The following is a 12,333-nucleotide window of genomic DNA, read 5'->3' as shown; positions in this document are numbered from 1 at the left end:
GTAAGTTCTTCAAGCAGAAGTCTTAAATAAGGGTTTAAAAGTTAAGCATTTAGGTATAATAAATATAGATTAAATGTCTGACCTCAGCAGAAACCAAGGAAATATGAAAGCAGTGGACAGTTATGGTTTGTTTGTTTTTTTTTTTTTTCATCTTTCAAATTGGGAAAAATGATCCTGAATTCACGTGGGATTCAGTGAGATGCAGCGTTCACACTCCTGGTGGCTGTCCTGGCCCTTCAAGTGGGTCAGATCCACAGGTGTGCAGCTCTTTAATCATTGCTTTGTATAAGGACACGAGAGCATCCTCAACCCTTCCACAGAGTTAGGTACCTTTAGATGTTCAGCACTTATGGGGTGATTCACTAACCAAATCTGATACAACCCTAACGAAGTTGGAGAAAGCATTCAGTAAAAAGCGCTTTTATGGTTCATTGTAGAATTGAGACAAGGAAAGAAGAAACAATAGGAATCCTTGGAGATTTGCTTATAGGATGGATGCGACAATTTCCTGCTTTAAATGAGGTTTGAAAGACTTCAATAAACTGGGGCAGCATGAATAAACATCTAGATACTATGCCAACTATATCAAGATCCCCAGCATGTATGTGGAAGAGGCCGACACAGAACTACTCACCGTGGAACTGAATTAACCAGGAAATATATACATTTCAATATATAGATACAGACAGACATAGATTTGGATATGGGTATAGATATATAATGGCCATGTCATAAGTGACTGTAGACTGACTTGAAAGTGGTTCTAGAGTGATCATCACTTATGCTTATAGTCAGAAAACTAACAATGCATGCAGCTTAGCAGTATGTTTTCTAAAAATCTAAGTCCACAAAATTTGAACCGTTATGTTCATGACTGTGTATTGATCCAAATATTTCCAATAAATAAGACCACTTTGGCTTGCCTTAAGTTTTAGAATCACACTAGTTTCCTCTTTTTTGCTGCTTTTAAGGTAACAAAGTAGTCTGGGTACCAAGGAGCTGGTGGTGGACTGGCAAGACGAATACTCCCGAGACTCTGCTAGTTTAAAACGGGGCTGGAGGCTCAACAGCTGTGTGACCACAGGAACATGTTCAACCCCACCGGCACCTCAGCTTTTCCATCCTTAAGGTTTAACACCAACAAGGTCAGCGGTTGACTTGCTGAATTTGTTGCATGAGGGTTTGAGTAAGAAACCCCGAGCCTTGTCTGACACATAGAGAAAGCCACCTACATTTTCTAAACAGTCATGGCCTGCTTTTTCTAAGTGATGGCTTATAAACCAACAAAAAATGTAAGTTTTAGTGGACTTAGCGGTGAGGAGCCACCCTGAACCAATCCTCTCCTTCATGCTTCATGGCGTTCACTATCCCCTTGTGACAGTCAAACGGCATAGCCCCATTCTACTGAAGAAACCGTGTACCTGTGTTGTGGCTCGCCACTCCCACACACCTCAGAGTGGAATCAGGAATCAAGTTTATTTTTAACATAAAGTCAATTTCCTTGTGACCCATACTCTGTAGCTCATCTTATGGTGCATTTTAAAATGAGCGACCTACCCACTTACTTTATTTAGTGAACATTCACCGTATGAGGCTTATGTTTCAGATGTGTGGCACAACCCAGCTCACTCCGACGCCTTCTTTATCACTAGCCTGTCTGCTTGGAGCTGCTCCACAGATAAAAGTGGATAAAAGTCACATCAAGTCCTACTAGGCCACCTTATGCTGTGAGCATGACTTTAAAGGATATTTTACAAGCTAACCAGTGATGCTGTGTGCGGAAACAGGGGGACTCTGAGAATACGAGGTCCTATTAGGAGACTGGGGTGTAATGACCCCGTCAAAGGCGGCTCTGTACCTGCCGGTGAACCTAAGTTAGTGGCAGTCCTGTAAGACTCTGCAGACAAAGGGACAGCTGGTGGTGCTTCCGAAAGAGCTCGTTGAAATTTGTGGCACAACTGTTTTCAGTTGAAAATGTGTCCAGTGATGTGTAGAATTTTAGCCATGAAGACTGAGCTCTGGGAAACTTGTAAGTGGAAAACCAGAAAATGCACCCCATGGGTCATGCGGCTTGTGTCAGTAAGGAGACTCATGGGTGACACTGTGTATGTTTGGTAAAGCAGGCTCTGTAGGCAGGCATGGATAGAGTAGTAGCCTTCACTGAGCCATCATTTTCTCAAATGTAGTAGCAGTCGTGACTTCTTAGCACTGTTGTCAGGATCAAATGCAATGATAATCTGTTAAAGGAAACACTGGATGGTAGGAACTTAATTAGGCATCACTTTACCAGAACAACAAAGAGGCATCAGTCTGGAATGCACTCCTACCGCAGAAGGACAGAGGAACATTCTGCACCCCAGATTGGTTTTGTTTTTTAAATACTTCTAGAATTTATTTGTATAAAACATAGGGTCTTCAAGAACAAAGATTTTTGTCTAGTCACCTGTGTGTCCCTGGCACCCAGACACTATGCTCCCCATGGTGGATAGTTGATAAGTTATTTGACTTATGGCTAATTTGCTTGGACCAGCCATTCAGCCTTTGGTCATTCCCAAGACGTTCTGTGGGACCTCAAACTGTCAATCAGAAAAGTGACTCCCTAGCACGATATACTGAGCTAGAGGAAGAAAACTGTGGTTTGAAAATGACACTCCAAGTGAACTTTGCATGAGATAAGCTGAGACTCAGAGGAGGAAGCAGAGAGATAGAGCAGGCGAGAGCAAAGCTGCAAGAGAGGGCATGTTTGAGCTGAATTCAAGAAGACTGAAGAATATTGACAAAATGAGGTAATGGGGGAGAGCAGGGGGAAGGTAAAGAATGGAGTAAACAAAGAGAGCAAAGGTGGAAAGGCCGGAAATTAAAAACCAGTGCAGTCAGGGACAAGGAGGTAGGCACAGGTCTGTGTTATTTGGACACTGCACAGACCCCATGGACTTAGTAACCAAGGTGTGAGTCACTGCCATGGTGGTCTAGGCTTGAGCACCCGAAAGCCCTGTGAGAAGACTGCATATTGGCAAGAAAGGAGAGGACTTGGGTATGGGGACAGGCAGCAACAGCGGATATTTGTCCAAGGGAATGCATATCTTGTTGCCTCCAAACCTGTGGGAAAATCACATCTGGCTTTAGGAAGGGGAATGCTGGACTATTGTTGGCTTGGAAATACCCTGGACCTGCATTTGACTCTAAAGCAGTCATTGCTAGTCCAGCACGTGTTCAGAAGAGCAGCTACACGGCACTGCAGAACCTAGTGAGTGGCATTTGCCTCATTCCCAGCACCTAACCTTGGTGAATAGAGCCAGCGAGCCCCAGAGCTGTGCACCTCCCAACAGAGCATGGGGCTCAGGTACACCGGGCACACAGCCATCAAATCCCCAAGATTTTTGTTTGTCATCAACTGTTCTCAGGCTAGTGAAGGACAATGATGAAGGGAAGCATGTTGTGTGTGAGACCTTGGGCATTATCAATGACATCGTTTCATGACCATAGCGAGGACGGTTCTTGTAGCCCGTTACACAAAAGGCTTTGTGGAGCTAATTGCTTAAGAGGTAAACCAGAAGCTGGACTCTAAGCTGACCTATTGGATGAGTTAATTACATGTCATCGCAATAGGAGAAAGAGTTGGTTTTAACCTAAGGATTTTAATCTAGAAGGCACAAGGAGCTCGAAGGGGCAAAAGCTCCTCTAAAGGACTGATTTAAAGGCTGGGAGTGGAAGTCTCAGAGTGGACAAAGCCCAGAAGTCAAAGGCCAACAAGTGAGGAGGAAATGAGATAGCCATAACTCCCTCCCTCCTCTTCTCCTCCTAAGGTGTCAACAGCTTCCCTCTTCCAAAGCAAGTGAAGTGGCAGCTCCAGGGTGGCTTCCTGGTCTCCCTGGTAAAGCACTGGTTTTCCATCAACCCCATGGCCTAGTCTGTCCAGGCTTCTAACCACACTGAGAGACGCAGCCATTCTTCAGTTGCCATCACCCATCCTGTATAGGCCTCTGTTGTCATTCCAATTAATCATTAAGCCTGCAGATTTGCACTTAGCCTGCACAAGACAAATTCCAGAGGCATGAGCTAAGAGCTCACTTTATTTTGCCGCTCATAGCAGGGCACATTTCCTAGAGTCAGCTCTGCCTACTCCCTCTCTGCCCTCACCTTTGGAACCGAGGAAAGGGAAGGGAGGGGTCACGTGGATGTTGAGGCTCCTTAGGACTGGGAGTGCAGGGGGAAACAAAGAGGGCGAGCAGAGTGAGTACTTCTCAGGCTTCCCTTGATGAGGAAGTCTGCAGAGCAGAGCTGACTCCAGGAAAACCTAGCACACGAACAAAGAGATGTCTTCATGCTCTTCTGTTTTGATGTTGAAACCTAGCGCGCCATCCAAAGGTGTCAACAGGTGCAAGGTTAGGTCTGTTATGGGAATTCCAGCTTCTCCAGCTTCTTGGCCACATACATTATCATTTGGCCCCAAGGTTGAGTGACTGGATAGAGACAAGTGACTGAAGTGTTTTGTGAGGACGGTGGAGAAAGGGCTCCAGATAAAGACCGTGCTCATCAATGCTTACAACTGGACAAGAGCTTACATCATGGAAACACACCTCTGACTTTTTCTCTAAACCACTGAGACACCTCAGTCTGATAAGTAATTGGCTACATGCTCAGACGTCAGTCATGGCGTCTGTCTGGCGCCACTCTGACTAAAACACCTTGTAGTAGAGAGATGCGTGTCTTCCATGGGCCTACAACCCACACACCCCAGTTCTGTTCTTTCCGTGACAAGGCTGAAGCCATATTAGCTTTTAGTTCAAGGAACAAGATGGCTCCAGGCCCCACGTTAGATGCTTGCACATGGTTTCTCTACTCCCGCATTCTTCTTTTCTCATCATCTCTCCATCACCAAGAGGAGGAAGAAGGGAAGGGGGAGGGGGAAGGGAAGGGAGAAGAATTAAGGGAGGGGGAGGAGGAGGGGGAAGGGGATGGTGAGGGGAAATAAAACAGAATTGTCTCTTGTCTCTCTTTTTCCTCAGTGAATGCTAGCAACTTTGAATGCAGGGACCATGTTGTTCCTGTGTACAGGATGTCCCTGTGCTGGAACAACATCTGGCACATGGTCACTGCCCAATAAATATTTGTCAACTAAATGACAGAAGCCATATAATTTCCAGCCTTACAGTGGCATGGTGTGGGAGCGATCTGTTGGACCAACAGTATAAACACAAAGGGTGGCTACTGGCCTGCCTCTACAATGTATGGCAAACAGATGTCCGTCAGCAAACAATTCGTACCTATAAAGTGCCGAAGGCTGTGCTGGGTGGTGTCACTTTGACAGTTGGACCATTTTCTGAGTTCAAAAAAAACCTTACTGAAAGCTGAGGAGGATATGTATCTATCTGGGAGAATGTGAGGAAAGTGCTTGTGTCTGTTCTGTCAGAGGTGTGTGTGTGGTGAGTTGGGGAGCAGAAATTGAAAGAAGCTGTGTGGCGTTGCCAGTTCATGCAACAGAGGAGCCCAGAGGGTGGTGTACTTTTGTCTTAGTCTGTATTCAGTGCTATGGGTTGGTTTTGGTGAAAGAGTTCCAAACCATACTGGCAGGCCTGATGGGACAGTGTCAGCATTGCAGAACTACCCTCGCTGGTGCTAAACAATGCCGGTTTAAACAGGCCTGGATGGCAGCATGCACGTTCATGTTCTTGATCTGCAGCTTTTCTGGATGCCCCCTTCTCGTCCCTACCTCTCGTCTTCACCCTTTTCTCTATATATTTGGCTCATGACCTCATCTGTGTCTATACCTGTTGTGCCTACAGTCTCAAGGGCTTCAACTTCCCGCCTGGACCTGGGTGTTTGTTTTCACCTCTTCTTAATTTTTTATCTCTTGTCTAACCCTAGGGATTGAAGTGTCCTTACATCCACTGGGTCTTTGTTGGTCAGTGGGTCATGAAATTAAACTGGCAGATTTGCAATGGTGGTTGAAATAAACCAGGTAGAGAAAGTGAAACCCAGGAGTTACGATATGCACGGAGTCTGAATCGTCTCTTGTAGTTTGTTTGACATATAACATGGCTTGTGGCCGTTCCTCTGTGATCGTGCTGGGTCTTGAATTGCTTGTCCTACAATGAGCATAGTTAGAGTGGACTCGGAGCTCGCCCTGTCCCGCAATGTCCTCTTTGCTCTTTACATGTTTAGTTCACTCTGCCTTGACCATCTCCATATATTTCATTTCTATCCATTCTTTAGCTCCAACTTTCAGTGCCCTCTGATTTTTAGCTTAAAAATATTCTTGTCTGAGACCATCTTCAGCTCATTCTTGTCTTGGCACAGAAACAAAAGCCAACTGCAGCTCTTTTCGTTGCTCCGTGACTCCCACACCACTGAGTGTACTTCAGGAAAACTTGCAAATCTCTTCATGTCATTAAATTGAATGCATATTCATTTGGGGGCTTTTTGTTGTTGTTGCTTTGGCTGTATGCTTAAAACTGTCAACATTCTGGATTTCTACTTCATCTCCAGCAATCATTTCTCTGTGGCCATTTTCTCCTGCCCTATAAGTCTGGGTGTTCCATAGGGTGCAAATCTCACCATAGGTTATTTCTCCTGTGCTTCCTCGGCTCTTTCCCTACTTCTCCAGCAGGTGATGACTGCCAACTCTACATCCCTCTGTCCGCACTGTCCACTGAGATCCAGATTTCTTATAGCAGATTCCATCTTCACACAGAAAACACATCCCATGATGAGGTCATCTTCGTCGCCAAGATAAGGGGCCTCCTGTGTGTTTGGTCAAGCTGGTCTTTGTATCTGAAATGCTTTTCCTTGCTATTATTTATTTTTCAAACACACACACACACACACACACACACACTTTCTCTTTCATTTTGTAAGTGATGTTTTTTTAGCCAGAGTCTTCCTGTGTAGCTCAGTTTAACTTTGAACTCCAATCCTTCTGTCTCAGCTTCCAGGATGCTACGGTTTCAGGAATGCACCAAGTTGGTCTCCTACGTATCTTTAAAACTAGCCTTTTATGTGCCTTCGAAATCCAGTGTCAGTGCCCTCAGAGATGCCGTGCATTTCCTCCCAGACCACATCTATGTGGGTTTTGCATCTGTCTGTCTCCCTGTACTGCAAGCACTTTAAAAGAGAGAGAAGTTAAAGGATTTTTGTGTACCCATTGCCTAACACCTGCGTGCCTGGCACAATATAAGGGTTAATAAATATTTCCTAACACTGCCATCATAATAAACTGCTAGAGAATATTTGGTGAGTTCCCAAAAATGGGCCCTGAGAATCAAGTGATCTACAAGCAGATCTGGAGTTGGCCCAGCCTGTTGGCCAGACTTCCCATGGTTCCTGTAGTGTTGCTCTGTTTTCTAATTGTGCTGTGCTGCGTAGACTAGAAAGAGATGCAAAAAGGAAATTTTGATGTGCCCATCATCTCTCTGACTGCCAAGGAGGCAGCTTACCCTGTCATGGCAGGCCCGTGATGGACATTGAGCGTCCGTGCGTCCTTCTGGTTGTCTTCCCTTTGATACTTTTGTATCTTGGTGACTGGGGCCAGGCTCTGAGCCAATTGCTATAATCTGATTGGGAAACTGGTGTTTCGAAGAGTGGGGAACCAGGTCTAGATACCAAGTGTTGCCCCCTTTGTCCTCCCGGAGGTGGTTATGTTGGGGTGGGGACAATGGAGCTGAGCTTACTCTGTGATTAGAGCCATAAACTGCTGAGCAAACATTTGATTAATGAGCGCATGCTTTGCTGATTTCATTAGTTCAGATAAAGCTCACAGCGAAGCAGTTGAATTCCTTCACATGAGTTGGTGTGTAGGTCCAGGGCTAGTGACATCTTGAAAACGCCATTGTGCCGTGGTTTGGATGGAGACTTACGTTTCCTTGGTAGTCCCATCAGGATTGCATGTGGGCTCAACATTAAAGAGTAAACACGGGTCAAAAATAATAACAGTCCTGTGTATTAGACTAGCATGATAGGTTTCGTAAGCTTTATGCAAGTTACATTATTTAACTCTTACAGCAACCTTCCTAACTAGTCCTGATTTACAATACAAAGTTAAAGTGAACATAATCTTATTTGCCTGTGATTCTAGTGCCTGGAGGATGGGGCAATGGAGGATTGCCGATATTTCTTGGCCAGCCTATGTATGTAACGAGCTCTAGGTGAGCCTGGGCTACACAGTGAGATCATTAATAAAGTCAATAAGTGGAATAACCAGAAAAATAAATCTGAAAAGTATCTCGTGGTTGAGACATAGTAATTATAAACTATAGTGACTAACAACAGGAATTGTGCTAGGGCCATAAGATGTCGGGAACAAGAACCCAACAAGGGCCTTTCACATGTTCCTTTGAGTCAATGTGACAAGTCACAAGGTCCAGGCTAAGCTGCCATTCCCTGAGGCAGTTCACTCTTCCTGGTTTCTGGTTCTCATAAAAGTTTGTGTTGTTGTTTCCCTTTGGTCCTTCTGCTTTTCCTGACTCTGTGATTGGTGGAGGCACAGCAGTGGCCCAGGTTTTACCCTTTCTGAGAGGCTGAAGCAAATGATAGTGTTGTGTCCCCTTCATCCCGTACACTAGCTCCATAATAAAGTGAGAATCCTGATCATGTGTCCCCAAGCCTGGCCTAGAGTGTCAAAGCACTGATGATGCAAGAGAGCCTTCCGTCCTGACCACGGCAACCACATCTCTCCATCTTTTCTGGAGGACATTTCCAAAGCGTTCTGTTGAACAGCATTGGAGACTATGCTGAGCTTGGTAGAGGCAGGAGCTGTAACAGATGAGCGCCGACAGCCATTGCTAATCTCTGGCTCCTTGGTAGCAATTCTTTCAGCGCCATTCATCTTCAACCCATCAGAGACTCCCATGAGATCCATGTCCATTGCTTCCTATATACGACCGCTCCTTTCCAGTTAGTGTCTCCATGTTAGAGTCTGCTCACTGTTCTGCAGTAAAAAATAACTCCCCCTCCCATGCGTTTGCTCCACTCAGGCCCTGCCAGTTCCACCGTTCCATTAAGAATTCCACTCCACAGTAGCTCCACATTGAAAGGATTCCACAATGTGGGATGTCACCAGGCCAGGCGCTGATGACTCAGAAGGATACAGTCTTACCTCACAGCAGCACTGGTCAGAAATGAGCCATGTTATTTCTGCTTACAGTCCCTGGGTCAGAACTAATCCATGGTGCCACTCAATTCCAAACCAGTCCATGTGCCTGGATAACCAATAGAATCCCAAGGAACTACCGGTGCGCCCTCGGACTCCTCAGAAGTACTCCAACTCGGTTCTTTGCTATTGTTTTTATCCCAGTGATATCCATTTCTCCACAGGACAACTAGAGAATGCATTACAATTATGAGTCAGCATGTCTAACAAATAATATAGAGAACATCTTTTCCAGAGCGTCTATGTGGCCATGTGTCTGTACTAACCAATTTGATGAGTCTTTGAAGGACAGACAGGATTGACGCATCTTCTCACAGAACCTCACGGGACTGAACGCAAAGGTCCTCAGACACAGCAGCATTCCGGGTGGCTCTCTTTGGGAAAATGCAAGTGGTGGTTTTGGAAGGGCGGTTGGGCTGTGCCAGCACTTCTGTAAGGTTCTCTATGAGGGCGAGGGTCATGGCCATGTCTTTTGTCATTTTCTCTCCCTTGATGCCAGGTGTCCTGTTAAACTAGCGTGACAGTGGAAGCCGTTTGTCTCCCCTCCACATGAAGCCAGACTAAAGTGAGTGCCTTGGAACAAACAAGGATTGCCATCTCATCCTCTTCTATCAGCTCGAATTCACCCTAATCTCGCTGAGTGCCTCGGTGGAAAGCGAGCTTCAAAGACTAGCAGCTTGGTTGAGACAGCAACTTACATCGTCACCTTTACATTAGAGACACAGCTGTGTAAACACATAAGCTACGCCTTGCCTGAAAACATCAATGGCAACAACCACCACCACACCAACAAAACCAAAGCAAACCCAAACCCAAACCCAAACCAAACCCAAACCCAAACCCAAACCCAAACCCAAACCCAAACCCAAACCCAAAAAACCTCATCTCCCCGACTCCTGTCTGTAAGCCACCAGTCTCATGTAACTGCAGACAGTGTTCTCTCTGCTGGGCTTACTGTATCCCCAGCTTCCTGTGCTGGCTGATCAACCGGGACCTGACTTCTGACCTGTCAGATTTATGTTGTCTGTCCAACCTTGTCAATCTCACCTTGTCAATCTCAAGGTCTTCTCCAGGATCATTACCCAGATTTTTTTTCCTTACATAATTTAATTTCACTCTGTCAACTATAGTTTCTTTGATCATGTATGAGACTTAAAAGTTTAAAAGCAATACCAATATATTTTGTACAAGCATGTCTCAATATGATACAGCTTTTTCTATGTTTTTTTTATTTTATTATTTTAATTATTACATAATTTATATTTTATTATTGTTTTATTTTTACTTTTGGGAATTGAACACATGCTAGGCAAATGCTGTACCAGAGAGCTGTGTTCTCAGCCCTCGGCATGATATATATTTCAGAGGAAAAAGTTATGTTTCATCACACCACAAAATTCTAGAAAGAAGTTACCTGAGAAATATTTATTATGGGATCTCTGAGATCTTTCTCCAAAGCATTTACAATCATTTTCATAAACATGAATTACAGAGCTAGAAGAAACATTAGGGCTTATTTGGTTCTAGTCTCTTAATATACAATTCTGAGGATACCGAAGCCAAGAAATAACAGATAAAATGTATAATATATCAGTCAGTCTGTTTGTGAATTGGTCTCTCCACTCTACGACAGTCTTTGACTTCCACATTTGAGCCAGTACTCAAGGATACACTGAGTCGGCACAAGGCCCAGGTTCAAGTCCCAGTATCACTACAGAATGTTCAAGGTGTTAACCGCCAAGTGTTATCTACTATAATGAAAGTACTTGAAAAATCTTTGTTTTGTGAGGTTCTGCTTTAGAGCACAGAGTTGTTCATTTTGTGGGTCACAATTCCTTTGACAAACCTCTATCTGCAAAAATATTTACATTATGATTCATAACACTAGAGAGATTACAGTTATGGAGTTGCAACAAAAACACTTTTATGGTTGGAGGTCACCACAAGATGAGGAACTATACCGAACGGTTGCAGCATTAGGAAGGTTGAGAACCACTGCTCCAAAATAAGTGAGATGGTAGAGCCGAACCCCACCCCCACATGGACTTGGGAGCCAGACTGCCATCAGAGTGCAGGGAGAGCCGGTTTGGCAAAGGAAAATGACGTGGTTTCCTTTCAATTTAGGGATTATACAGTTGGGACTTACTGCATTCCTCGTCTCACTGGGGGCCAGCCACAAAACATGTTTTTGCCATCAAAATATTTCTAAATACTTTCTATGTTAGTTATTTTGGTATCACTGTGACAGCGGTGCATACAAGCACTGTGTCAAAGGAGGAAGGATGTGCATTGGCTCATGGTTTCAGAGATGTTTCAGCTGTGGTGGCGAGGGAGGTGTGCGTGTGGCAGTGGCTGTTCATGAAAAAGAAGCAGAGGGAGTGGGGAGGAGCTAGAGGTGTCCTTAATCACTGTTCCACTTCTGCGACCAGAATTCACTTCCTAAGCCTTGACACTCTTCCAAATAGTGCCCCACGCAGAGGACCAAGCCTGCAAACAAGGGCCCATTTGGGTGTTTCAGATTACGGTAACCATGTGTGCTTGTAGAGCAATATGGATGCCAGGGTCTGCAGTTGAACTATCAGGGTTCAGATCCAGCCTTGGCCATGTGGGATGCACTGTGTGATTTAACCTGAATGAGCCGCAGTAAATCAGCGATAACATTTTTGTAAACTGGTTATGAAGGTAAGATTAAACTAAATTCACAAATGATAAAGAATGTCACTGTCGGCTGCTGCTGGCACGTGCTTTAGTCCCAGCCCTTGGAAGGTATAGTCAGGAGAATCTGTGCGTTAGAGGCCAGCCTGGTCTCCGGGATGGCCAGGGCTACACAGAGAAACCCTGTCTTGAAAACCAAAACCAACCAAACGAAAAAAAAATGTCCAACAGTAATAGGTAATAAGTAACTCGGGTGTCTCCTATTCAGATTGGCCTCAGGGGCATGGCAGGGTTTTTACATCCATGGTTTCTTTTTTTTTTTTTTTTTTTTTTTTTTTAACACCAGATGAGAGAAGCCCAGTGCTGGCTCTCGCTTGCCTAGGGGCAAGTTTCACTTTGGCATTTTCTTTTTTTTTTTTTTTTCCATGGTTTCTTTCAAGAGGGTACTTACACGTAAAACTGTAAGGAGTGAGAGAAACAAGGGGGAGCAGGCAGATGTACTTGTCTTGATCGTGTGGGGGAACTCTAGA

The 12,333-nt window shown here is 44.7% G+C and overlaps 1 long non-coding RNA gene across 3 annotated transcripts in view; it reads left to right on the top strand.

The window, feature by feature from the left end:
• Positions 1–3,021, top strand: part of LOC120094081 (uncharacterized) — a 31,623-nt gene extending 28,602 nt beyond the window's left edge. For 2 of the 3 annotated variants that reach the window (XR_010054324.1, XR_010054323.1), the window contains exon 3: positions 438–940. This is a non-coding gene — a long non-coding RNA (uncharacterized LOC120094081). Of the gene's footprint in view, positions 1–437 lie in introns of all 3 variants that reach the window. The other variant, XR_005487967.2, reaches the window with a different exon arrangement.
• Positions 3,022–12,333: the final 9,312 nt, after the last annotated feature.

Source organism: Rattus norvegicus, chromosome 8, assembly GCF_036323735.1.
Source record: "Rattus norvegicus strain BN/NHsdMcwi chromosome 8, GRCr8, whole genome shotgun sequence".
Taxonomy (NCBI): Eukaryota; Metazoa; Chordata; class Mammalia; order Rodentia; family Muridae; genus Rattus; species Rattus norvegicus.
Note: the sequence above shows the minus strand (reverse complement) of the source record. Positions and strands in the feature narration are given on the sequence as shown.